Source organism: Equus asinus, chromosome 1, assembly GCF_041296235.1.
Source record: "Equus asinus isolate D_3611 breed Donkey chromosome 1, EquAss-T2T_v2, whole genome shotgun sequence".
NCBI lineage: Eukaryota > Metazoa > Chordata > Mammalia > Perissodactyla > Equidae > Equus > Equus asinus.
Window position 1 is genome coordinate 177,415,975 of NC_091790.1, and position 24,077 is coordinate 177,440,051.

The following is a 24,077-nucleotide window of genomic DNA, read 5'->3' on the forward strand; positions in this document are numbered from 1 at the left end:
GGATGATGGATTATAATTAGTTTTTGGGTGGTGACCATGATGTAATCTACACAGAATTCGAAATATATTACGATGTACGCCTGAAATTTATATAATGTTATAATCCAATGTCCCTGCAATAAAAAAAAAGAAACAAAGCACTTTAATTTTCAGTTTCTAATGTTTTAAATTACAGTGTGCTAAATAAATATTAGTTTTACTATTTTTTATGAACCTATACATTTAAACAGTAGGAAAATTTTTAATGTTTTAACAAAGAATTTGAAAGGTCACAGAAAAATCATAATTTTTCCACTTTATTAAGATTACTCTTCATGGTTTCAGCTTGCATTTTTGTTTATTTTTATTTTACAGTCATTTTTATGGTTCCTCACTACTGTGCAAAGATTGCCAAAAATATATATATCTTATATATAAATATTTAAATGTGTAGAAAGATATATTCATTTTTCGTTGTTAGTGCTGTCAAGTTGGTCTGATTCCCAGCGACCCTGTGTACTGCAGAGCAGAACCCCTCCTGGTCTTTTGTGCCATCCTCTCACCTTCCGGTGCTGTATCTGACAATGCTCTGCTGCTGTTCATGGCCGATTTTTTTCAGAAGTGGGTGGCCAGATCCTTCTTTCTAGTCTGTCTGAGTCTGGAAGCTCCGCTGAAACCTGTCCACCATGGGTGACCCTGCTGGTATTTAAAATATTGGTGGTGTACCTTTCAGCATCACAGCAACATGCGGCCACCACAGTATGACAACCGACAGACTGGTGGTGTGGTTCCCTGCCTGGGAAATGAACCCCAGGCCATGGCAGTGAGAGCACAGAATCTTACCCACTAGACCAGCAGGGCTGGTTTATATTCATTTACTTAACAAATGTTTATTTATTTAGCACCAAGCACTGGGCAACAAACAAAACAAAGTCTCAACACTCATAAATAAATTTAAAGTATGTCTAGGGATGATAAGAGCTATGGAGAAAAGTACAGCTGGAAGATGGGTTAGGGAGTTCAGAGCAGAGGGATGGTTTCCTGTGTTTCTATAGCGCGGGCCCTGGTAGCCTATCTGTTAGGTGGTGTTGCACATAGAAATGCAGATGCCTGGAGGAAGAGAACTCCAGGCAAAGGAAGTAGTAAGCATATTATCATTCTCTCTTATATTGGGGCTTCTCCAAAATGTTTTCTGGGTAACTCAGGAGCCAGGTCTTGGTGATGTCTTGGACAACAGTCATAAAGCTGTTGCTATGTTAAAGAGCACATAGAATGGTCACCATATGATGAGCCCTAGATAGCTGTGCCTCCACACCAGGGCAATAGGGCATTGACTTGTTTTCTGCCTTACAGTTTTCTGAAAAAAAAATATATATATTGGTTCAAATTCTGCTTGGTTTCCCACTATATAATTAAGCAGAGGTCATTATTTGAGAATGTACAGTTTTCTAACACTCAAACATTATCTTTTATACGCCAAACATGTTAGGGGTGACAACTCATTTATTATTTTAAAAAATCTTCAAATGACGTTTATATATGTTTTTGGTTTTTTGAGGAATTTGTTGATTCATAGGTCTTAATTAGCCTTAATTTATGTTTATTCATTTCTGCAGTTAGGCCGTGAAGTCTGATGGTTTTTTTTTACACTTATGGATGACAATTGCTTTAAGGAGAAAAAGACTAATACTTAGTAAAATAGAAATGAAATACATGCCACATATTTGTGGTCAAACTGCAGACACAAGTGGGGTTAAAAACAATATTAACTTAGTCTTATATATATATATATGTGTAAGAAATTGTTTTTTCTTTTTTATATTTTATTTTATTTATTTATTTTTTTGAGGACGATTGGCCCTGAGCTAACATATGCTGCCAATCCTCCTCTTTTTTCTGAGGAAGACTGGCCCTGAGCTAACATCTGTGCCCATACTCCTCCGCTTTATATGTGGGACGCCTACCACAGCATGGCTTGACAAGCAGTGCCATGTCCGCACCAGGGATCTGAACCGGTGAACCCCAGGCCGCCAAGAAGAGGAACATGCGAACTTAACCACTGCGCCACCAGGCTGGCCCCAAGAAATTGTTTTAAGTGTATTTACTAGCTAAATCTTCAAACAATCTATGAATTGTCTAGGATACTATACAATAATAAAGGGTACTATTATCCCTGCTCTGCAGATGAACACTGGGCTCCGCTGGGAACTGGTAGATCTGGGATTCAAACCTGCGCAGCGGGACTCCAGGGCCTTCGTTCTACATCACTGCCTTAGTCACTGTGCTGGACTGAATCAGAGGGCCCGGTTGTAGGAGAAAACAGGTCTCACAGAGCAGAAGAAACAGGGAAGTGGGAATTTTGCATACGCCCTTCATCTTCCCTACAGTTGTTGCACAAGAATCCTTTTGCCCCATGCAAGTTTCGGTCACGCAGAATACGGGAAAAGATCAAAGCTCTATGGTCAGCTTCACAGTTTTAGAGAAAGGGGAGGCAGATTGGATCCATGGAATAATAATGTAAATGAAAGCTCTCTGAGTACAATGGAAAATCAGGCCCTAGCTATAAACCACTATGACTGTTTCATGGGACAAATGAATACGGAGATTCTAGCTATTAGAATCAGGAAGTTTACCATCTGATTCATAAAGGTTTTTAGTAATACACAAATGTATGTTTAAGAGAAATGTGTCATTTATTAGGCCACACTTTTTATCACAGCCACTTAAATTGTTAATAAAACCACAGCTTTGAAGATGGCCACAGTAAAAATGAATTTCAAAATATGACGTGGAGATTATTATTTTTTTTAAAGATTTTATTTTTTCCTTTTTTCTCCCCAAAGCACCCCGGTACATAGTTGTATATTCTTCGTTGTGGGTCCTTCTAGTTGTGGCATGTGGGACACTGCCTCAGCGTGGTTTGATGAGCAGTGCCATGTCCGCGCCCAGGATTCAAACCAACGAAACACTGGGCCGCCTGCAGCAGAGCACACGAACTTAACCGCTGGCCACGGGGCCAGCCCCTGATGTGGGGATTATTAAGCACACTTTTATTTTGTGATTTACGCGTTTGCAGAGTCTGCCTTTCTGTTTCAGTTCTTTTACTTTACTCACTAACGGAGCAGTTTAGCTCTTCCCTGGAAGCAGAAGGTACCGCAATAAAGCAGTTCTCAAGTACTTACATATAAAGGTGAAAGGCTCTGCTCCCACTGTCCAAGTTCACCTCCTTTGTCAAGGTTATTGAAGGAAGCTTCTGGAGAAAAATATGTTTCCCAAGGCAGAGGGAAAAGATTTCACTTTCAAATAATGCTTATATGTAAGTTTAAAACTCTGAAAATTCCAAAATAATTGCTTTTATGGAAATGTCTTTTATCTAGCTGATGCTAAATGATATGGACGTTCCCAGTTGAGTAGTCTCTGCCCTCAAGGACTCTGAAATCTATTGGGTACCTTACACAGAGGCCACTAGGTGCTTTGAAACTCCTCGGGCTCCATGACATGAGAAAAGACCTGAGAAGGAATTCTAGCTTCACTTCTTAGGGTGATGAAACTTAATACATCCCTGAATATCCAGCTTTATTGCTTGTAAAATGGGATGATGATAACATCCATTTTGTAAGACTGTTGTGAGGATTAAAAATGTCCAATATTTCCAAAACTTAATATGTCAAACATAGAACTCTCGATCCTCTTTCCTAATAAAAAAAATTTTGTTTTCTCCCCAGCCTTCCTCAAATTACTAAATAGCACTATCTTCCACCCAATTCCTCAACACAGAAACGGAAGACTTATACTCGATTACTTTCTTTCCCTTATGCTCACGTTCAATACATTACAGGTCCTAACGGTGCTCACTTCATAGTGAGTTGCACGTCTGACCTCTTCTTACCATCTCCCATCCTCTCTTTCCAGGAGTGCTCAATAGTTTCCTAAGGTTCTGTCTGTCTGTCCCCTTTTCCCCATTTTATTCCAAATACAACAGCCAGGATGATTTTTTTTTTTTTTTTGTGGTGAGGAAGACTGGCGCTGAGCTCACATCTGTGCCAATCTTCCTCTATTTTGTATATGGGATGCCACCACAGCATGACTTGATGAGCAGTGTGTAGGTCTGCACCTGGGATCCAAACCCACAAACCCTGGGCTGCCAAAGTGGAGTGTGGAAACTTAACCACTGTGCTACTTGGCTGGCCCCCAGAATGAGTTCTTTTTTTTTAAAGATTTTATTTTTCCTTTTTCTCCCCAAAGCCCCCTGTACATAGTTGTACGTTTTTTTGGTTGTGGGTGCTTCTAGTTGTGGCATGTGGGATGCCACTTCAGCATAGCTTGATGAGCAGTACCGTGCCCACGCCTAGGATCCGAACCAGCGAAACCCCAGGCTGCCACAGAGGAGCACGCGAACTTAACCACTTGGCCACGGGGCCAGCCCCCAGAATGATTTTTTAAATGCATGTAATAGATCATATCATCCCCTTGCTCAAAATCCTCTAATGGTTTCTCAGCTCAGTTAGAATAACCTCCAATTTCTTTACCATGGCCTTCAAGAGCTGCATGATCTTATCTCTCTCCCTCTGACATCTTATCATTTGATCTCCTGATTAATGTCATTGTATCTTTTAGCCCTATTCATAGTCCTTTGTTTTTGGAACATGCACAGCTCACTCTAAACTTAGAGTCTTTCCATGTGGAGTCACATCTGGCTGGCTCCCTCCTGTCAGTCTTCTCACCTGCCTCCTCACATAAGCCTTCCTTAACCACCACATCAAAACAGCCGTTCAGTCACTATCACGTTATCCTGTTGAGTTCTCCTCAGATCATTTATATTTACATAAAATTACCACCTCCTTTGGAGTCCACAGAGCAGGGATCTTGACCATCTTGCTCACTGCTGTAGCCCTAAGATACTTAATGTTAAGCAGTTTACAGTTAGGTACTTAATAAATACAGGTTGCATGAATACCTGGATTAATGTTAACACATGCACAATTCTAGGCGTATAATAGGCACATGGCAAATACAACATACAATTAAGGAGTAATTAAAAAATGTATAAAACTCTAAAATACAGGATGGCGTATGTTAAAAGGTATAAAAAATCTAGTAAGAACATAAACCCTCCATTTACGTGAGCGTTTAATTTAGACTGGAAAATGTTGGAAGACATTCGTGGAGAAAGTGACAATAGTTAGGCCTTGACAGATTGGTGGGGTTTTACAAGAGGGAAATGGGAGAGAAGGATGCTAGAGAGTTGTAGCAATGTTTGCAAAGCATGGAGGCAGAAATGATGCACAGTTCTGTGTAGCCGGAAAAGAAAATGGTAGGCACTGGGAGTCATGAAAAATTGTATTAGGGCCAGATCATCGAGCATATTAAAGGAAATTCATTTTGGGGAGAAGATAGTCTGATTTTGGCATGCATGTGGAAGTGTCAAGCAAGGAGTTGGAGGTTTAAGTCTGAGTCTCAGAAGGGAGGCGAGTTCTGAAATTGTAGACGTTAGAGTCATTCTGGTTGGAGATGAGTGTTAAAACTGAGAGAGCGGACAAAATAGCCCAGAGTGAAGAAGCAGGTCAAAAACTGGGGAAAGCTTACACTCCGTGTGTGTGTAAAAGAACAGGAACGAGTGAGAGCTGTGAGAAATACCCTTCAGAAAGGAAAGAAGCGAGAAGCAGAACCAGGTGAAAGCTGAAGAAGGGGAGAATTTAAAGCAGTATGTGGTGTTCAGTAGAGTTGCTTCTTGCAAAGAGGAGGAGCAAAGTGAAGAGGGAGGAGAGATGACTGACTGACAGCGGATGATTGATGAAGAGATTTTGTTCAATAAGGTAGAGGAGGAATTGTTCTGAGTGAAATGACAAATTGGAGGTGAGGATTTTAAGGGTAAAAAAAATGGAGAATATACCTTGAGGAGTAAATGCAATATTTTAAAGTTTATTTTTTCTAGAACGGGAGAAGTTTGGATATATTTATAGGGCAAAGGAAAGCCAGTGAAGAATGATGTGAGATGAGAAACATTGTGAGATGATAAGAGGGCAGGACAGGATATGGACAAGTGGAGGGGCTCATTCTCATCTTGAAATGGGGCAAAGACATGTTTTTTTTTTTTTTCCTGAGGTAGCTGAGAATAAAAGGATGAGTAAAGATTCAGAGAGCGATTGAAGTGGTGGGTAAGAAATTCGCAAGCGTGCTTGTGGGAGACCTTTCATGGCAGTAACTTGTGTGTTGAGCTCACCTACAGAGATTTAAGCGTACACTTCCTTTTGAAGAGTAGAAGGCAACTGGGGCAATGCAATGAAGAGCTGGCTTGCTGTATGAGACTGAGAGCCTACATGAAGTTAAATGTTTATTTACCGTATTCCCAATTCCAGATAACTATATTTGCTAAAGTCAGAATTTCTCCTATGCTAAGGTATCCATTTCATGGATATAGCACCATCTTAGTGAGAAAGATAGTTTTGGAAAATGCAATTTCATTTTAAGACTTCTGTAATATTTGTAATAGTGAATTATCATTATAATCTATGGGATAGTGCCTTTGTGTAATCTAATCATCTGTCAATAGTTTGTTGGTAAATACTAAAATTTCCTAAAATGCTTTTCAAATGCATTTGGCCAAATTATACCTTAGTGAAAGAAGACATTAAAAAAGCGCTGCTGATATTTTTCATCTGGTTTCTATCCTGGTCCCCAGCTACCTACGAAGGCTGTGATAATAGAAAAAAGGAAACCAGGAAGATCAATCTCAAACACTTATGTGTTTTTCCTGTGAGTCAGAGTAAATTATTTTGGAGCAAATGTTTGTAAATTTATTTTTCAGCTTTATTAAGGTATAACTGGCAAGCAAAATAGTAAGATACTTACAGTGTACAACATGATGATTTGATATTTGTATACATTATAAAAGGATGCCCCCATCTAGTTAATTAATCCCCCATCACCCCACATATTTCCTTTTCTTCAGAAGACTGAGAACATTTAAATTCTACTCTCTTAGCAAATTTCAATTATACAATACCATCTTATCAACTATAGTCACATGCTGTACATTAGAGTCTCGGACTTTATTCATCTCATGAAAATTGTACCCTTTTACCAACCTCTCCCTATTTCCCCAGCCCCCAGGCCCTGGCAACCACTTTTCTACTGTCTGTTTCAATGAGTTGGACCAAATATTTAGTTCCTTCTGATTATACTATGCTGCTTAGTGCCTAGAGGTACTCGGATCCTATAGGCTCTTATGGGATCATAATTCTGTGTTTTTTCCATTTAATGGATTCTGTGTTTCAAGGTCAATAAAACTTAGTGTTGCCTTTTCTAGGGCTTTTTAATTTCCATCATTAAACTGTACATTGAACACTTTTTTTCTCTATCAAATAAATTAGGACAAAAGCAAACCTGGCAAGGCAAAAATGAGGAGTAAAGACTGATATGCGTTTCTATGATCCCTAAAGTTACGGCAGGTTCTGCAATTCCGTATCTCTGCTCCACTCAGCCATATAATTAGCCCTGCTGACATTGGTTCTGCCCCGTTTTAGCCCGGCAGCTTTGGATAAAAGTCGGACAGGGGAGTCACTTAGCAATGACGTGAGACCAAAGTGTCTCTGCATCTCAAAAAGTGAAGAAGACATGCGGAGTCAGGGCCAAGGAGGCCACTTGGGTACATTTGGCCAAGATGTGTTGGCAATGTTTCACCCAATGCTTTTTGCTTGAAAAGAAGAGAAACTCTCTCAAGCTAACTCCCATGAGGGGTGGCTTTTAAAGAACATTTGGAAACCTTAGAGAACCCAAGGGTGACACTTACAGCTAGGCCTCTTCGAGGCTCTGGGAACTGGAAAACCAGGAGACAAGGCTACCCTGACTGTCCCTTGAAGACTGCCGTATTTCAACTGGCTTCTCCATTTCATGACGCCTCTTCATGTAGCTGCTCTATTTCCTTCTTCAGTCTGCCTCCTTCACTAGTACCCTGGCTGGCTTCCTCTGCTTCCTCATCCTTAATATGGCTAAATATGTCCCCAAAGAGCCCTGACTCCATGTGACTTTTCAAGTACAGGAACTGCCACTTGACTTCAATCTCTAACAGTCTTTCCGTGTAAATTCTCAAGAATGAGCGTCTGATCGGTTGCTAACTAGCCAGTGGATTGGTCAGCCTTATGTCGGGTAGATTTTCCCAGTCAAGTCAGCTTTGCGGGGGAGGTAAGGGGGATGAGAGGGTGCAAGAGTGGATGCCATCTGCTATGTACAGAGTGACGACACCTTCTAGGTAAAGGGAGCACTATTAATAATTACGCCAGGAACAGACATAAATCAGGACTGACCCAGGCCAACTGGGCCAACAAAGCTATGAACCATTGCCTGTTCCAAGGACTAGGAGTGGCACAGATTTTCGGGAAGAAGCAGTAGACGAGACGAGAATGAAACCTGTCTAGTACATTCTGCTCTTTTTGTCTTCCAAACATACAAATACGTAAGTAAATATACTTTTAATGTTGGCCTAACTGTTATACATGCAACTGAAAAGTGCTCACCTCATACCTGGTGGGGAAAGATGCAGTTACAGGCAGTTGCTACCTATCAGGGCCTTCTGTCACCAGGTGGTATCTAGCCCTCCTCTCGTTCTTTTGTAATCCAGTCTTCACCAGTGTGCAGACTGCGGAATAAATGAGTGGTTACAAAGTAGAATCCCCTGACCAGCATCTATTCTTGCTAATTTCAACTGGGCGCTTGAACTGGGAGGCTTAAGGCTATGGAGGCCATAAGTATAGGGAGGTAGAGAAAGGCAATCTAAAGAGAGCAAGAGAAAAAGTGAGAGAAACAGAGAAAGAGGAAGCAGTAATGACATGTCATGCACACTTAGAAAGAACAGAATCAAGTCAATTTCAAGTTTTTAATTTTCTAGTGCCAATCTCTCTTAAAATCTGTGTGTATCCTGCCCTTAAGTATCTTTCTGAGGAATTCCAAATTATTGCTTATATTTTGAATAAACGTAAGGTCCTTGAAAACAGCTGGTTCCTAAATAAGACAACACCCAATAATCAATAGTGGAAGAGGTTGAGGGAGGTATTGGAGAAGAAACCTCTTATAGCACACTATATCAATCACTGATCTTGAGCCTATGTTAACAGCTTTCAGGGAAGAAGCCCAACCTTGCAATGGCCTTCTTAGCTGGCACTCCGAGGCCAGCAGCTGTGAGCTCTATGATGAGTTAGATCAGCAAACGCCATAGGCACCAGTGTGTTGTCTCACTCCCTGCATGTAGATGGAGCTCCTTGAGTAGCAAATTCGCTATTCTTTTTTATTGCCTGTTGGGAAGATTTCCAGTTTTTCACTCTTCTTTAGAGTCACCCATGAGATGGATGTCAGGGAGAATGCCCTCATGGAGCAGGGTACCTTCTGCAGTAGTGTATTTTTTACTAGTGTCCGTATCACTGTCAGACATGGCCAAACTCCTTGATAAGCTGATCTGAGTCAGGCACAGTCCCGTGTTTTCCAGCCTGCAATATTTTTTTTGGTGCTACAACTTACATAGAACTTTAGTGAGCTGCTGCTAGATTTCATTTCGAAGTGCTCCATGCTTTAAAAGCAATATGAGAGGTACTGGTGAAGTTGTAGCTTAGCAGGAGCCACCCACTCATCCACTTTGTTCTCATAATGGCACTAGGTGCAGGACCCTGATGGAGTGGAGCAGACTAACTTTGTTTCCCAATCTTTCTTTACACGACAGCTCTGGGCTCATGGTATGTTTTAAACCAGGCACCTAGGACCATCTTATGATGAGAAGGTAGAATTGGGTGCCGGGAAGTATCTCAGGGAGTCAGCATAGCTTAAGTGAGCTCCACCAAGAGATCACTATCACGATTGTCCTGACTTTAGCTTTTCTAGAGTCTTTTCCAGCAAGGGAGAGTTTCCTTAGGGCACTTGATTCCTTCATTTAGACTGAGTCCAGCTTTTGGCTGTTACTAATACTACTACTATGACTCTTCTTTTGGTGTATTCTTTTTGGATATATGTTGGAGTAGAATTGCTATATCAAGCATGTGTATAACTTCAGTAGATACTGAAAAATATTAAAGTGGCTGAACAAATTTTCTCTTCCCTCAATAATAAATGAGAGGGGCTGGCCCAGTGGATAGTGGTTAAGTTTGCATGTTCCACTTGGGGGTCCTGGGGTTCATGGGTTCAGATCCCCGATGTGGATGAAGCACCACTCGTCAAGCCACACAGTGGAGGCATCCCACATGAAATAGAGGAAGGTGGGCACAGATGTTAGCTCAGCAACAATCTTCCTCAAGCAAAAAGAGGAAGATTGGCAACAGATGTTAGCTCAGGGCCAATCTTCCTCACACACACACACACAAATAATAATAATAATAATAATAACAATAATAATAATAAATGACCCTGGTCTTTTGTCTGATTCCTTGGAAGATTCTCTGCCTTTAACTTTCTCTCCGATTGTTCCTGTCACCGCTGCTCATCATCCTCACTGGGTGAACATCCTAACTCTCTCCATTTCTTAGCCCATTTGAGATAAGGCAAATGCTTTTGGAAACAAACTGCAACCATTGTTTCATCTCTCTAAAAAACCACTATTTATGTTCTTGTGGAATTTGGTTTCTATTTTTTTTTTTGCTGCATTTTGCTTACACTTTGTTGCTGCACATTTAAAAGAGTGTAATAAAACCAGAAAAGGCAAAGAACGCACATGTTTGAGGTTGATGATGGCAAAAGAAAAGTGGACTGCTAGATCCGCTGGTCTGACTCAGAGGCCGTTCTTAGGTTCAAGTGGTTCTAACTGGGTTTCTAATTTCAGTCCTCCTGAACATGGGGTTTTCTTGTCTGACTTTCTTCAAGTCTTTCTTTTCCCCTCAGTTTAACCCTGCTTCTATCTTCAGTCAAGCTATCAGGCCACACTCCCTTGTTCTATGTGGGCACAAGTCTCCCTCTCTTTGGTTTGAGAAGCACAGCCTTCAGACTTTGGGCCAAGCAGAATTCCGGGTATTCTAGCCACCCTGTATAGTCTTTCTTCCCACTCTTCCCTCCTACCCAAATCTTTTTCCTCTTAGTCTCTTGGATTCCCAGATTCTTTTTATTATTATTATTATTGTTATTATTATGCATATTTCTCTACTTTTTCCTAATACTTGAATTTTAAGTATTCTATTTAATTATTTATTATTATTATTTTGAGAAAGATTAACCCTGAGCTAACATCTGCTGCCAATCCTCCTCTTTTTGCTGAGGAAGACTGGTCCTGAGCTAACATCTATGCCTATTTTCCTTTACTGTATATATGGGACGCCTGCCACAGCATGGGTTGCCAAGCAGTGTGTAGGTCTGCACCCAGGATCTGAACCGGTGAACCCTGGGCGGCCAAAGCGGAACGTGCGAACTTAACCACTGTGCCGCCAGGCTGGCCCCTGTCTTCTATTTAATGTGGAGCTCACTACAGGTTGGAATAAATTAATATTTATAGAGTACCTTTACTAACCTAAGGTTAAGGATCATAGTATGTTATTGTAAAAAGTGATCTTAGAATAATCTAGTCCAACTCTCTCATCTTAAAAATGTGGATACGAAAATTCAGGATAGTAGGTTCATTTGACATATTAATTAGGATAGGCTACTGAAACAAACAGATCACAAAATATCAATGACTAAATGCCATTCATTTCTCATTTCACAGTCTTGGGAGTTTGTTTAATTCTGTAGGGTGTTTTTTCTCTACACAATATGATTTAAGACTCAGACTGATAGTGCCTATGTCATCCTGAAAATACTGATTTCAGGATCAGCTCGATGGTTACTATCCCAGTTATCTTGAAGAAGAAAAGAGCTAGGAGTGGCACAATGGGATGTATTTTGTAGTTGGAAGTGGCCCATGTCACTTCTCACATTGCATTGGAGAGAACATAGTCGTATCTTTAACTATGAGAGTGGCTGTATGACCACAAAGAAGGAAAACATATTTTGGGAGATAGTTGTGGTTTCTGCCACAATGATCATAGGTCACTTAATTAATGGTCTTCCCCACAATGCAAGTGCTTATATATAAATGGATGTGAGGATAAAAAAGCCCCACATTTTAAGTAAAAAGAAGAATTCTTATTAAACACGCATGGGAAAGGTAAAAGATGGAAGTTGGAGAGCGTTTGTCACTTCCATGGGCTAGGATTCTGAAGAAATATAACAACATTCTCTCAATATCTATCTAATTATCAGGTGCTTCCACATACATGCTTTCCTTTGGTTGTCACAGAAACCCTGAGAGGTTGCCGTCTTCATCCTTACATTTACAAGGAAAGAAACTGAGGCTCCAACAACTTAAGCTCTTTCCTGAGGCCATATACTTATTACTACTTAGAGCAAAGATTTGAATTCACGGAGTGGCATAGTGGTTAAGTTCGTGCACTCTGCTTCAGCAGCCTGGGGTTCACAAGTTCAGATCCTGGGCATGGACCTAGCACTGCTTGTTAGGCCATGCTGTGGCGGTGTGCCAGATAAAATAGAGCATGATTGGCACAGATATTAGCTCAGGGCCAATCTTATTCACCAAAAAAAAAAAGCATCAATTCATGGATGTTGATTATAAAGCCTATGCACATTTCACTAGACTATGTTGCCTTTAATAAAAAAATAGACAAATAAGAGTCTATCACCTGACTATTAGTACCACATTTTTAAAATTTTATTTTACCTAATCATAATAGAAGCTTCTGAAAATGTTTTTATATCATAATTAATCCAAATAGATCCTATGGGAAAATACTGTAAGCAAAATTGACTGACAAACATTTGAGATAGAGAGACACTCCCAAAATGTCACCATTTAAACAAATTAAAAAATAATAAAACACATATGTAATTGCATTTTTATATATTACACAGATGTTATTCATTCATTTAAAACTATGTATTGGTCGTCTCCTCAGCTGTTGCTAAGGTGCTTGGTCTTTCCAGAGACCTTAAGATTGTGTAGAGGGGAGGTCCTAACGTCATCTGTCTAGAAGCACCATGCCTGGCAGCCACTTGACCACCATTCACCTGCAACACAGCCAGGCTCCAGTCTTGCTTACATGTGTGCTCATTTTGATTGACAATAAGGGGAACTTTACAGAAGATGAACTGGACACTTTCAATAACCAACCAGTGTAAATGCTGAAACTTTCTGGCCAGGCTTGTTTGCAAGTCTACCCAGCCCCTACTTTCCACCTCTTCCTGGCAGAGGTATAAATTAGTCTTATCTATTTGTGTTCTGGATTCATTCATCCTCTTTGCTCAACTTTCTCAGTTTTTGTCTTAGCCTTCATTGCTGTGTATACGTCACATAAAGAACCTCAAATTATTTGAGGAATAAAACGGAAAGGAAAGGAAGGAAGGGGCAGAGGGATCAAGAGATGGAAGAAGGACAAAAGGAGGGAAGTAAGAATAGGAATAATCTGTACCAGGAGATTATTTTGTGCTGTTTTTTCTCTTCTGTGAACTTCAATTAAGCTGCCACTAGCTCTTTTCTCCAGATGAATGAATCTTACCTCAATCATTCGAACACATCGCTATCTACTGATTTCATTTTCTTGGCAACATCTCTCTAAGGGGCTTTTGGCAGATGTCCTGGGGATTCTCTGTGCCTCTTGGGATGGATCACCTGTTTTCTACAGCTCATGTCTTCTTCTTTCTTGGCGTATTCCCTCATTTGGGTGAAAACATCCTTCAGCATGTCTCTGAGAAAGGGTTAATGGAAGGAAAAGTTTTTGAAACTCTGCATATGTTTTATTCTATTCTCAGATTTAATTGATAGTTTTTCAGGGTACTGAATTATTGATCAGAATTTTTTTCCACATGAAAATTTAAAGGTAATTCTCCATTGTTGTTTCAGAACAAAAGCACTATTCCAGATTTCTCTGCAGTGTGCAGTTTATTTGACAGAAAAGGATGCAAGATGATAGAGAATCGGAATCCCACGTGTCTTGGAGTTCTTCCGTTAAAGCTGCCTTAAGCGTTTCCCAAGCAGGGGAGGTCTTGCCAACAACATCCCCAAAAGGAGCCTTCAAACTTGTACAAGCCCGCAGGTGCCAGTGTACTAATACATGCAAAGCCGTACTTTTGTGACCAGTTATATAAAAATGATGCAGCCCCAAGCAAGCTTTTTTATTGTGCAGTTGTCCATCTGCATGGAAGCTTCATTTCATTTCTTTAGATCCTGAAGGGAAGCAGTCTTCTTTACTGCTAGTGGCTTCACTGGGCCTTGTAACTCTCCCTACACTGTTAGCTATTCACCAAAAATCCTGTCCCTCTTATTCCTTGTCACACAACTACACTGAATCTCCCAGCCTTTCTTGTATTTACGATTGTCCTGGTATGAATGTAATGTCAGTAAAAGTGATGTGTTTTCTTTTCTGGTCAAGGCTTTTAAGAAAGGGATATGCTTCCTACATACTTTCTTTCCTGTTTTGCCTGCTGGATGTGGATGAGAATGAGGTTCTAGAGAACAGAAACCCCCAATCTAAGACAAAGCCTTAGTCCCTAAATTACTAAATATGAAAGAGCTGCTGGTTAACCAGAAAGTTTTTAAACCAGAGACTTTCACCTGAGTGAGGAATAAATGAATATATATGAGCCATTTTACATTTGGGGTCTATTTTATGCAGCACTTAATGTCATTTTAACACAGAAGCATTCCGATTCTTGATGCTTTGTCAGAAATATTTCTTCCTTCCTTCCTCCCTTCCTCTCCCTCTCTCCCCACCTTCCTCTTCCTCTCTCCTCTCCCACTCTCTCTCTACTCCTTTTTCTCCTGGACCTTTTAGGATTTTCTCAGGGTTCCTAGGATTCTGAAATTTCAGTATGGCCTTGGTGGGTTTTTAATCTTTATGCAGAGTACTCATACTGTATTTTTACTGGATTTTTCTCAAAAGTTTCTTTCCTTCATTTCTAGAAAATTATTTCATTCCTAATTTAATATTCTTATTTTCCTTTCTTCTGGAACTCCTAGTCAACCTCCTGAACTGGTTCTCTGATTTTCTTATATTTTTTCTCCTAATATCTATTTTTTTCCCTCTACCTTCTGGAAGTTTCTTCTGCTTGTGAGACACTAATAATTCCATGATACCCTTTACTCAGGTTAGTTTGAGGAGCTTCTGTGTTTTGGCAACCAAGAGAACTTAAATGAGAGAGTTCTTCTTATAAGGCAGCTGTAGCATCGCAGGTATTTGTCTGGGAGTGTCTGTTTTGTTGTTGTTGTTGTTATTGTGGGGTTTTTTTTGTCCTGCTTCATAGAGAGGAAGAAATGTCTTCTCTAGGACTAGGCTTCTTCTTTCTGACCATCTCCGTGGGTCAGTCACCAGTGCTGCTTTATTGCATATTGACTTTAGCATGACCTGTATCAGTCAGGATCGGCTAGAGGGTACTTCAGTTACAAACAAACCGAAAAATATCAGACCTTAATAGAACACAGCTTTATTTCTTGCTCTTATATACCCATCATAGTTGGTAAAGGAGCTTTGTTTATTGTGGCCACTCAATGACCAAAACTGTGAGAGAAGCCACTATCTCAGTTGCTGCTGGTTAGTGTGAGAAAAGGAAATTTTTTTCTGAGGTCTGGCATTGTCACTTAAGTGTACGAGTCCAGAGCTATCACACTGCACATCTGTTCACAACTTCTTGAAGCAGTCACACAGCCTCACTCAAATGCAAAGGAGGAAAGAACTATAAATCTACAACATGGCCCAAAGGGCAAGAACAGGAAATAGCTGTTGACCAGCTCTAATGACTGCTACAGCTAGTTCAAGGGAGATGATACATTGAAGTAGAATATGTCTGTCTGTCTATATATCTATCCATCTATCATCTATCTCTGTATCTAAGTGTCAGGGACCCAAGGCACACATGCTTATTTAATAGACTTGACTATCTTCCAATTTTGTACCTGATTTTCTGTGTATATTTGCTTGCATCCAGAAGGCCATTGGTGATTTTAGGTTTTTTATCTGTAGAAAGAAGAAACATTGACTATAATCATCAGCTGTCTTTCTAACACCTTCTAAGAAAAACCCTGTGGTTTGTTTCAGTTAAGAGGTGATAAGATTTCTTAATGATCATCCAAACTGTCTTTGACAAGTTTCAACACAAACTATAAATAGCCAAGCAGTACCATCTGTTTCGCATAGTTTTGTGTCAGCGATATAGGAGGAAAAAAAGTTACTTAAAGTTGCTAACTTGAAGCCCTTTAAAATTGTCTGCTGTTCCTTAAAGCCTGTGCTAACGTATCTTTTGTTTCTGCCACAATCTCTATAAACTGGCCAGCATTGTCTATGCATAAATGAGATTCAATATAAGTTTTATTTTCAAGAAAAAAATGCATCCTTACTAGTTGGGTCTAAATAACAGCCTTGATTTTTATTTGTTGTTATGACCTTCAGTCTTGATGTCTCCATATGGGAGTATAAACATGGAAGTTTCCTGATTTACAAACAGGTTATCTTTCAGAGTGTTTCTTTTCCCTTCTAGCTTTATTGAAGTATAGCTGACAAATAAAATTATAATATATTCAAAGTGTACAACATGATTTTATATATATGTATACGCTGTGGAAGAATTTCCACAGTCAAGTTAATTAAAATATCCACCGTCGCACAGTTACTTTTTCTTTTTCTTTTTTTTTGTGCGAATGCTTAAGATCTACTCTCTTAGCAAATTTCAATTCTATAGTACACTGTTATCAACTATAGTCACCATGTTGTACATTAGAGCATCAGACCTTATTCATCTTATAACTGAAAATTGTACCCTTTTATCAACGTCTGCCATTTCCCCCACCCTCCTGCCTCAGGCAACCACCATTCTGCTCCCTGTTTCATTCTTTAGATTCCATACATAAGTGATGCCATGTCTTTCACTGTCTGGCTTATTTCACTCAGCCAGATGAATGATGTCCTCTGGGTTCATCCATATTGCCACGAATGGCAGGATTTCCTTATTTTTTAAGGCTGAATGATATTCTATTGTATATGTGTGTGTATGTATGTCACATTTTCTTTATCCATTCATCTGTCAATGGACATTTAGATTGTTTGCATATCTTAGCTATCATGACTAATACTGCAAAGAACATGTGAGTATAGCTATCTCTTCAAGATAGTGATTTCCTTTGCTTTGGGTATATATCCAGAAGTGGGATTGCTGGATTATAAGGTAGCTCTATTTTTAATTTCTTGAGGAAATTCCGTACTGTTTTCCATAGTGCTATTGAGTTGTACGAGTTCCTTATTAGTTTGGATATTAGTTTCTTATCAGCTATGTGATTTATAATTATCTTCTCCCATTCCATAGGTTGCTTTTTCATTTTGTTGATGGATTCCTTTACTATGCAGAAGCTTTTTAGCTTGATGTAGTTCCACTTGTTTATTTTGCTTTTGCTGCCTTTGCTTGTGGTGTCAAATCCAAAAACTCCTCCCCAAGCAAAGTGTTTTTTATATATATACTGGTTGTGTAGGAAATAGAAATGAATTTTCCTATGTAAATTATGTTATAATTTGATGGTGAGATTCCCAGATTTGATTATAGAAAATCTCTTCCTCCTCTCCTTTCTGTTATCTGCTTCCTTCCTAATCCTACTTTATCTTCTTTGATAGCTTGGCCTGCACGGGAGCGAGATTTTAAAGCATCAGATAAAATGAGGTCAGGTGGGGGAGGAGTGAGAGACAGCTGTGTTTACACGGCAGCGGTACTGAGCTGGAGGATGGGATTGTAGTGGCAATGGAGAAAAGGGTAGGGATCATAGGGCAATCCTTCATGCCTGTTTGGCACAGCCTTTTCATTGAAGAGACTTCAAGTGCGGCTCCCATATGCTGAGAATTGCCTCTACAGTGTCGTGGAACTTGGCACACAACATTCATTGTCATATTACTCTGCATTCTTCTTTCTCCTTGTCTAGACTCTAATCCTACCATCACACCTCAACCTGTCCTATGAATATCAGCAGGAGACACCCCATGTGCTAGATAAAGAACTACCTATTACTATGACTCATAGAAGTGAGTTTTTACTTTATTTTTTAAATTTAAATTTGATTTAGTTTTGGATTAGTTAATACAGTAAGATGGTTCAACATTCAAAAGGAAGAGAAGGCTATTCATGTAAAAATCTGTTCCATTTTTGTTACCCCGCTAACAACTTCCCTTCTCTAGAATTAACTAATATTAAACATTTTTTGTGTATCCTTACAGAGATATGTTATACATATGCAAGTAAAAGCATATCTATCTATCTCACCTCTTTTATTATACACATTTTTTTTTTGCATTACCCTTTCACTTGACATTATATCTTGGAAATCATTACATGTTACTACACAATGAGTTTCTTCATTCTTTTTTATGTAATTGTCCAGAGCTGTATTTGGTGGATGCACATGATTTATTTCACCACTCCTCTATTATAGGGTAGTTAGATTGTTTTCAATATTTTGCTATTACTAAAAATAATCATGTAACTTTTCACAAATATCATTTAGAGCATGTATGGATAAAAGGCACATGGATAAATACAAGATGTATTCAGTACCATGCAAGGGGATCACAGACACACCACCACTAGTGTTTTACAGTATAGATATAATATAGGCTTTATTGGCGATAACTTAAAATCAGAGAAATAGTACAGTGCATGTGGTCCCCTGAAGTCTTATTATTCCACAGTATGAGCTGGGTGTAGATGTTCTGAATGTGCATTGGCTAAAGTTTCAGCAGGCAGGGGTCTACCTGGGGTAGCAGGCTAGATGAACCGCAGAAGTACTCTGGGGAGAGAGACAGCTCTGCACCCACATCGTGGAGAGCACCTCCAGTGTAGCGCTGAACTCAAGTGGTGAGAGTGCCAACCTTTCCTTGCTTCTAATCTCAGAGGGGAAGTATTTATCCTTTCATGGTTAGATATGAAAATTTTTCATAGTTTTGGGGTCTGTTTTGTTTTTGTTTTTGTTTGTGTGTGAGGAAGGTTGGCCCTGAGCTCACGTCTGTGCCAATCTTCCTCTATTTTATGTGCGATGCCACCCTGGCGTGGCTTGACAAGCAGTGCCATGTCTGCACCTGAGATCTGAACCTGCGAACCCTGGCCCGCTGAAGCAGAGCGTGTGAACTTAACCACTGCGCCACTTGCTGGCCCATTTGTTTTTTTGAAGATTCCTTTGAATAGATTGAGAAAATTTCTCTCCATAGTTTGCTGGGAGTTTAAGAAAAATCATGAATTAGTATTGAGTTTTGCAAATGCTTTTTTTTCATCTATTAAAATGATCGTATGATTTTTCTCCTTTAATTTGTTAATGTGTTAAGTGATTTTTGAATATCAAACCAATCTTGCATTAATAGAATAAACCTGAGTTAGTCATAATGTATTATCCTTTTTATAAATTAATGAATTTGATTTAGGAATATATTTAAAAATATTTTTATGTCTGTGTTAATGAGTGATACTGGTCTCTAATATCCCTTTTTTGTAAAGTTCTCATATAGTTTTAATATCAGGACTATGTTTTATGAGCCATAACATGAATTGGAAAGCGATTTTTCCTTCTCTATTTTGTTAGAGTCTGTGTAAACTTGATATTATTTCTTCCTAAATGTTTGATATAATTCACTGATGAAGCCAGCTGGGCTTAGAGGTTTTTTGAAGGAAGGCTTATAATTATGAATTTATTTCTTTAAAGAAATAATATCTTTCAAAGAATTCATTCATTTCACCTAAGTTGTGAAAGTTATTAACATAAAGATGTTTGTTATATCCCACTTAATTTTTTCAAAATTTCTGAAGCCCCCTCTTTCTTTGCTGACGTTGTTCATTTGTTCTCTCTCTCAGCCTCTGCCTCTCCCTCTTTCCCGCTCTCTCCCTCTCTGTCCAATTTGACTAGAGGTTTATTAACTATATCAATATTTTCAAAGAACCAGCTTTTAGTTTCATTGATTTTCTATTGTTCTTCTGTTTCCTATTTCATTGATTTCTACTCCTACCTTTATTGGTTATTTACTTCTGCTTACTTTGGGTTTAATTTCATCCTTTACTATTTTTATTAGGTGGAAGTTAATATAGTTGATTATGATCTTTCTTCTTTACCAGTGTAACACTTACCGCATCCTTTTCCCCCTAAGCACTAAAAGCAAGTCTATTCTGCTACTTTGGGGGGTAGTCTTCTACAAATATGAATTAGATCAAGGTGGTTGCTAGCGTTGCTCAAATTTTCTATATCTAAATTGCTTCGTTTGTCACTATATCAATTACTGAGAAAGATGTGTTGTAACAATGGATTTGTTTATTTTTTCATATCTAATGTTTATGTCCTATAAGTACTACCTAGTTTGGTCTTGCTTTTTTAACCAATCGAACAATCTCTACATTTTAGTGGAGTTATAGTTTATTTATGTTTAATGCAATTATTAATATATTTGGCTTAAGTCTACTATATGCTATTTGTTTTCTGTTTGTCTCATCTCTTATTTATTCATTTCCTCTTTTCCTGATTTGAATTATTGATTATTTGTTTTTAGTAGTGTATTATTATTTCCTCTGTTGGCATTTTAGCTGAAACTATTTTTTAATTGGTTTCAGGAAGGATTATACTGGACACCTTTAACGTATTGTAGTCCACCTTGAATTAATATTGCACCACCCCATATATATTACAAAATCCTTCCAAGAGTATACTTCCATTTACTCCCTCCTTCCCATTGTTATCATGCATTTTATTTCTAAATATGTTATAATCTCCCAAATCTGGAGTCATTATTTTTGCTTTCACAGTCAACACTTTTTAAAAAAAATCAAAAAGTGAGAAAAAAGTCTGTTATGGTTACCTGCAGATTTACCATTTCCTGTGCTCTTCATCTCTTCGTTTAGATCCACGGTTCTGTCTCAAATTACGTTTCTTCAGCCTGAAGGACTTCATTTAACTTATCTTGTAGTGTTGGTAGATTCTCTCAGCTTTTGTTTTCTGTACCTATCTTCACATGACTTTCATCTTTGAAGGGTGCTTTCTTGACTATAGCTCCTTTTTCCCTCGGGATGCTTTGAAGATGTGATTTCCTTGTCTTCGAGCCTGCATTGTCTCTGATTATTCTTGTTATTGTCTCACAAATGTAATGTGTGTTTTTTTCTGTCCACTTTTAAGACTTTCTGTTCTCTTTGGGGCTCAGCAGTTGGACTGTGCTATGCCTACGTGTGATTTTCTGGGCATGGGATTGGTGAGCTTTTGGATTCCTGGTTGAATGTTTAAAAATTGAACTTGGAAAAATGTTTGCCTTTATTTATTTCTATGTATTTTTTTCTGCTATCTTCTTTTCTCTCCTCCTTAGACTCCAATTAGACACGTCTTTGATGTTAGACTGCTTTATATTTTCCTGGAGGTTATTTAGGCTTTGTTTATATTTTTAGTCCTTTTTTTCTTTCTGTGTTTCAATTTGTACAGTTTCTGTAAACTTGACGTTAAGCTTATCAACCTTTATATATGAAATATATCATATGTCAACTTATACTGACTCTTGATTTGATACTCCAATAAAATTCAGGACTAGAAACTTTTACTTAACTTTCATGTTCTTTTTTTTTTTGAGGAAGATTAGCCCTGAGCTAACATCTGCTGCCAATCCTCCTCTTTTTGCTGAGGAAGACTGGCACTGAGCTAAAATCTGTGCCCATCTCCCTCTACTTTATATGTAGGACACCTGCTATAGTATGGCTTGACAAGCAGTGCATAGGTCCACACCTGGGATCCGAACTGGTGAAGCTGGGCCACTGAAGCAGAACTTGCAAATTTAACCACTGTGCCACCAGGCCAGCCCTTGAGTTCTTCTATATGTATCTCCTTTTTCTTATGGTGAAAATCCTTGTTAATAAAAGTATTTACTTTGTTCCACAATACACATCCTAGCCTCAAAATAACAATGCAAATGTTACCATGCCAATAGGATGTTCCTTAAATACAGTTCAATACTCTTTTTTATTTTTAGGGTACATACCACTAAGGATGTACAATTAAATTACTGTGTCTTAAAGTCACTTGAGGGGACTGGCAAGATTGCTTAGTGGTTAAATTTTTGTGCTCCACCTTAGTGGCCCAAGGTTCGCAGGTTCAGATCCCAGGCATGGACCCACACACCGCTTATTAGGCCATGCTGTGGTGGCGTCCCACATGCAAAATAAAGGAGGATTTGCATGGTTGTTAGCTCAGTGGCAATCTTCCTCAAGCAAAAAGAGGAAGATTGGCAACAGACATTAGCTCAGGGCCTATCTTCCTCACAAAAAAAAAAGGAAAGAGTCACTTGGTGTGGAGATGCTGCCAGTGAATTCAGTTTCATTTGTTTCCCTTCCTTTAAATATTTAGGGGTTAAAAAATAAGTTTTATAACTAAGTAAAATATTTTCATGGTTTCAAAGTCAAATCTACAAAATATCATGCATACTAAGAAATCTAGTTTCTGTCCTTATCTCTTCCATCCTATTTCCTGTATAGATTATCCTTCCATTGTCTAAAATATAGACAAAATAAAGGAAAATGTAGAAATATTCTCATGTCTCCTTTTTAAGCTAAACAGTAGTATGCTATGCATCCTTTTCCTTTGTATCTCTATTTTAATTCAATGTATCCTGCAGATAACTCCATACTATATAGAAAATCTTATTTTTTAAACATATTTTTATTATTATTTTTACAGATATAAAATACTCTATCGTGTGGAACATCATTTTTATTCAACTAGTCCTGTAATCAGACATCTGGGTTATGTCCATTCTTTACCTATTACAGCAAAATGTCAATGAATCTTTTGTGCATATGTATTTTCATATTTTGTCAGTGTATCTTTGGAGTGGTTTCCTGCAAGCGGATTTGTTGGATTAAAAGGTAAATGCATATGTACTTCTTTTTAGATATCATCAGATTTTCCTCCATATATGACAGGGGTTGTCACATTTTGCAGTAGTGCTAGCTCTAAATCAGGGGCACTGTTTCCCTGTAGCTTCACCAAGTGAGTGGGTTTTCAAGTTTTGGGATTTATGCCCATGTGATGGGTGAGAAGTCATATCTAAGTGTAGTTTTAATTTGTGTTTCTCTTGAAAAAGGCATTTTTATATTTAAAAATTACCACTTTCAAGACCTGAAACCATAAAACTTCTAGAAGAAAACACAGGCAGTACACTTTTTGACATCAGTCTTAGCAGTATATTTTCAAATACCACGTCTGATCAGGCAAGAGAAATAATAGCAAAAATAAACAAATGGGAATACATCAAACAAAAATCTTCTGGACTGCAAAGGAAACCATCAACAAAACAAAAAGACAACCTAACAATTGGGTGAGGATATTTGCAAACCATGTATATCCAAAATATACAAAGAACTCATACATCTTAACAACAAAAAAACCAACAACACACTTAAAAAATGGGCAAAAGATCTGAACAGAGATTTTTCCAGAGAAGATATACAAATGGCCAACAGGCACATGAAAAGATGTTCAACATCATTAACTATCAGGGAAATGCAAATCAAAACTACAATGAGATATCACCTCATTCCAGTCAGAATGGCTATAACAAGACAAGAAATAACGAGTGTTGGAGAGTATTTGGAAAGAAGGGAACTCTCATACACTGCTGGTGGGAATGCAAACTGGTACAGCCACTATCGAAAACAGTGTGGAGATTCCTCAAAAAATTAAGAATAGATCTACCATATGATCCGTCTATTCCACTGCTTGGTATTTATCCAAAGATCATGAAAACACAAATGCATAAAGATACATACACCTTTATGTTCATTGCAGCATTATTCACAGTAGCCAAGACTTGGAAACAACCTAGGTGCCCATCAAGGGACAGATGGATAAAGAAGGTGTGGTATATATATGTATAATAGAGTACTATTCAGCCGTAAAGAAGATGAAATCTTGCCATTTGTGACAACATGGATGGAACTTAAGGGTATTATGCTAAGCAAAATAAGTCAGAGGGAGAAAGCCAAATACTGTATGATCTCACTCATAAGTAGAAGATAAAACCACCACCACCACCAAACACATAGATACAGAGATTAGATTGTCGGTTACCAGAGGGGAAGTGGGGAGGGAG

General features: G+C 38.6%; 1 long non-coding RNA gene across 13 annotated transcripts in view; it reads left to right on the plus strand.

The window, feature by feature from the left end:
- Positions 1-24,077, plus strand: part of LOC123287560 (uncharacterized) — a 121,031-nt gene that overhangs the window by 83,675 nt on the left and 13,279 nt on the right. For 10 of the 13 annotated variants that reach the window (XR_011504141.1, XR_011504145.1, XR_011504140.1 and 7 more), the window contains one exon: positions 13,844-22,851. This is a non-coding gene — a long non-coding RNA (uncharacterized lncRNA). The other 3 variants (XR_011504142.1, XR_011504151.1, XR_011504160.1) reach the window with 3 other exon arrangements.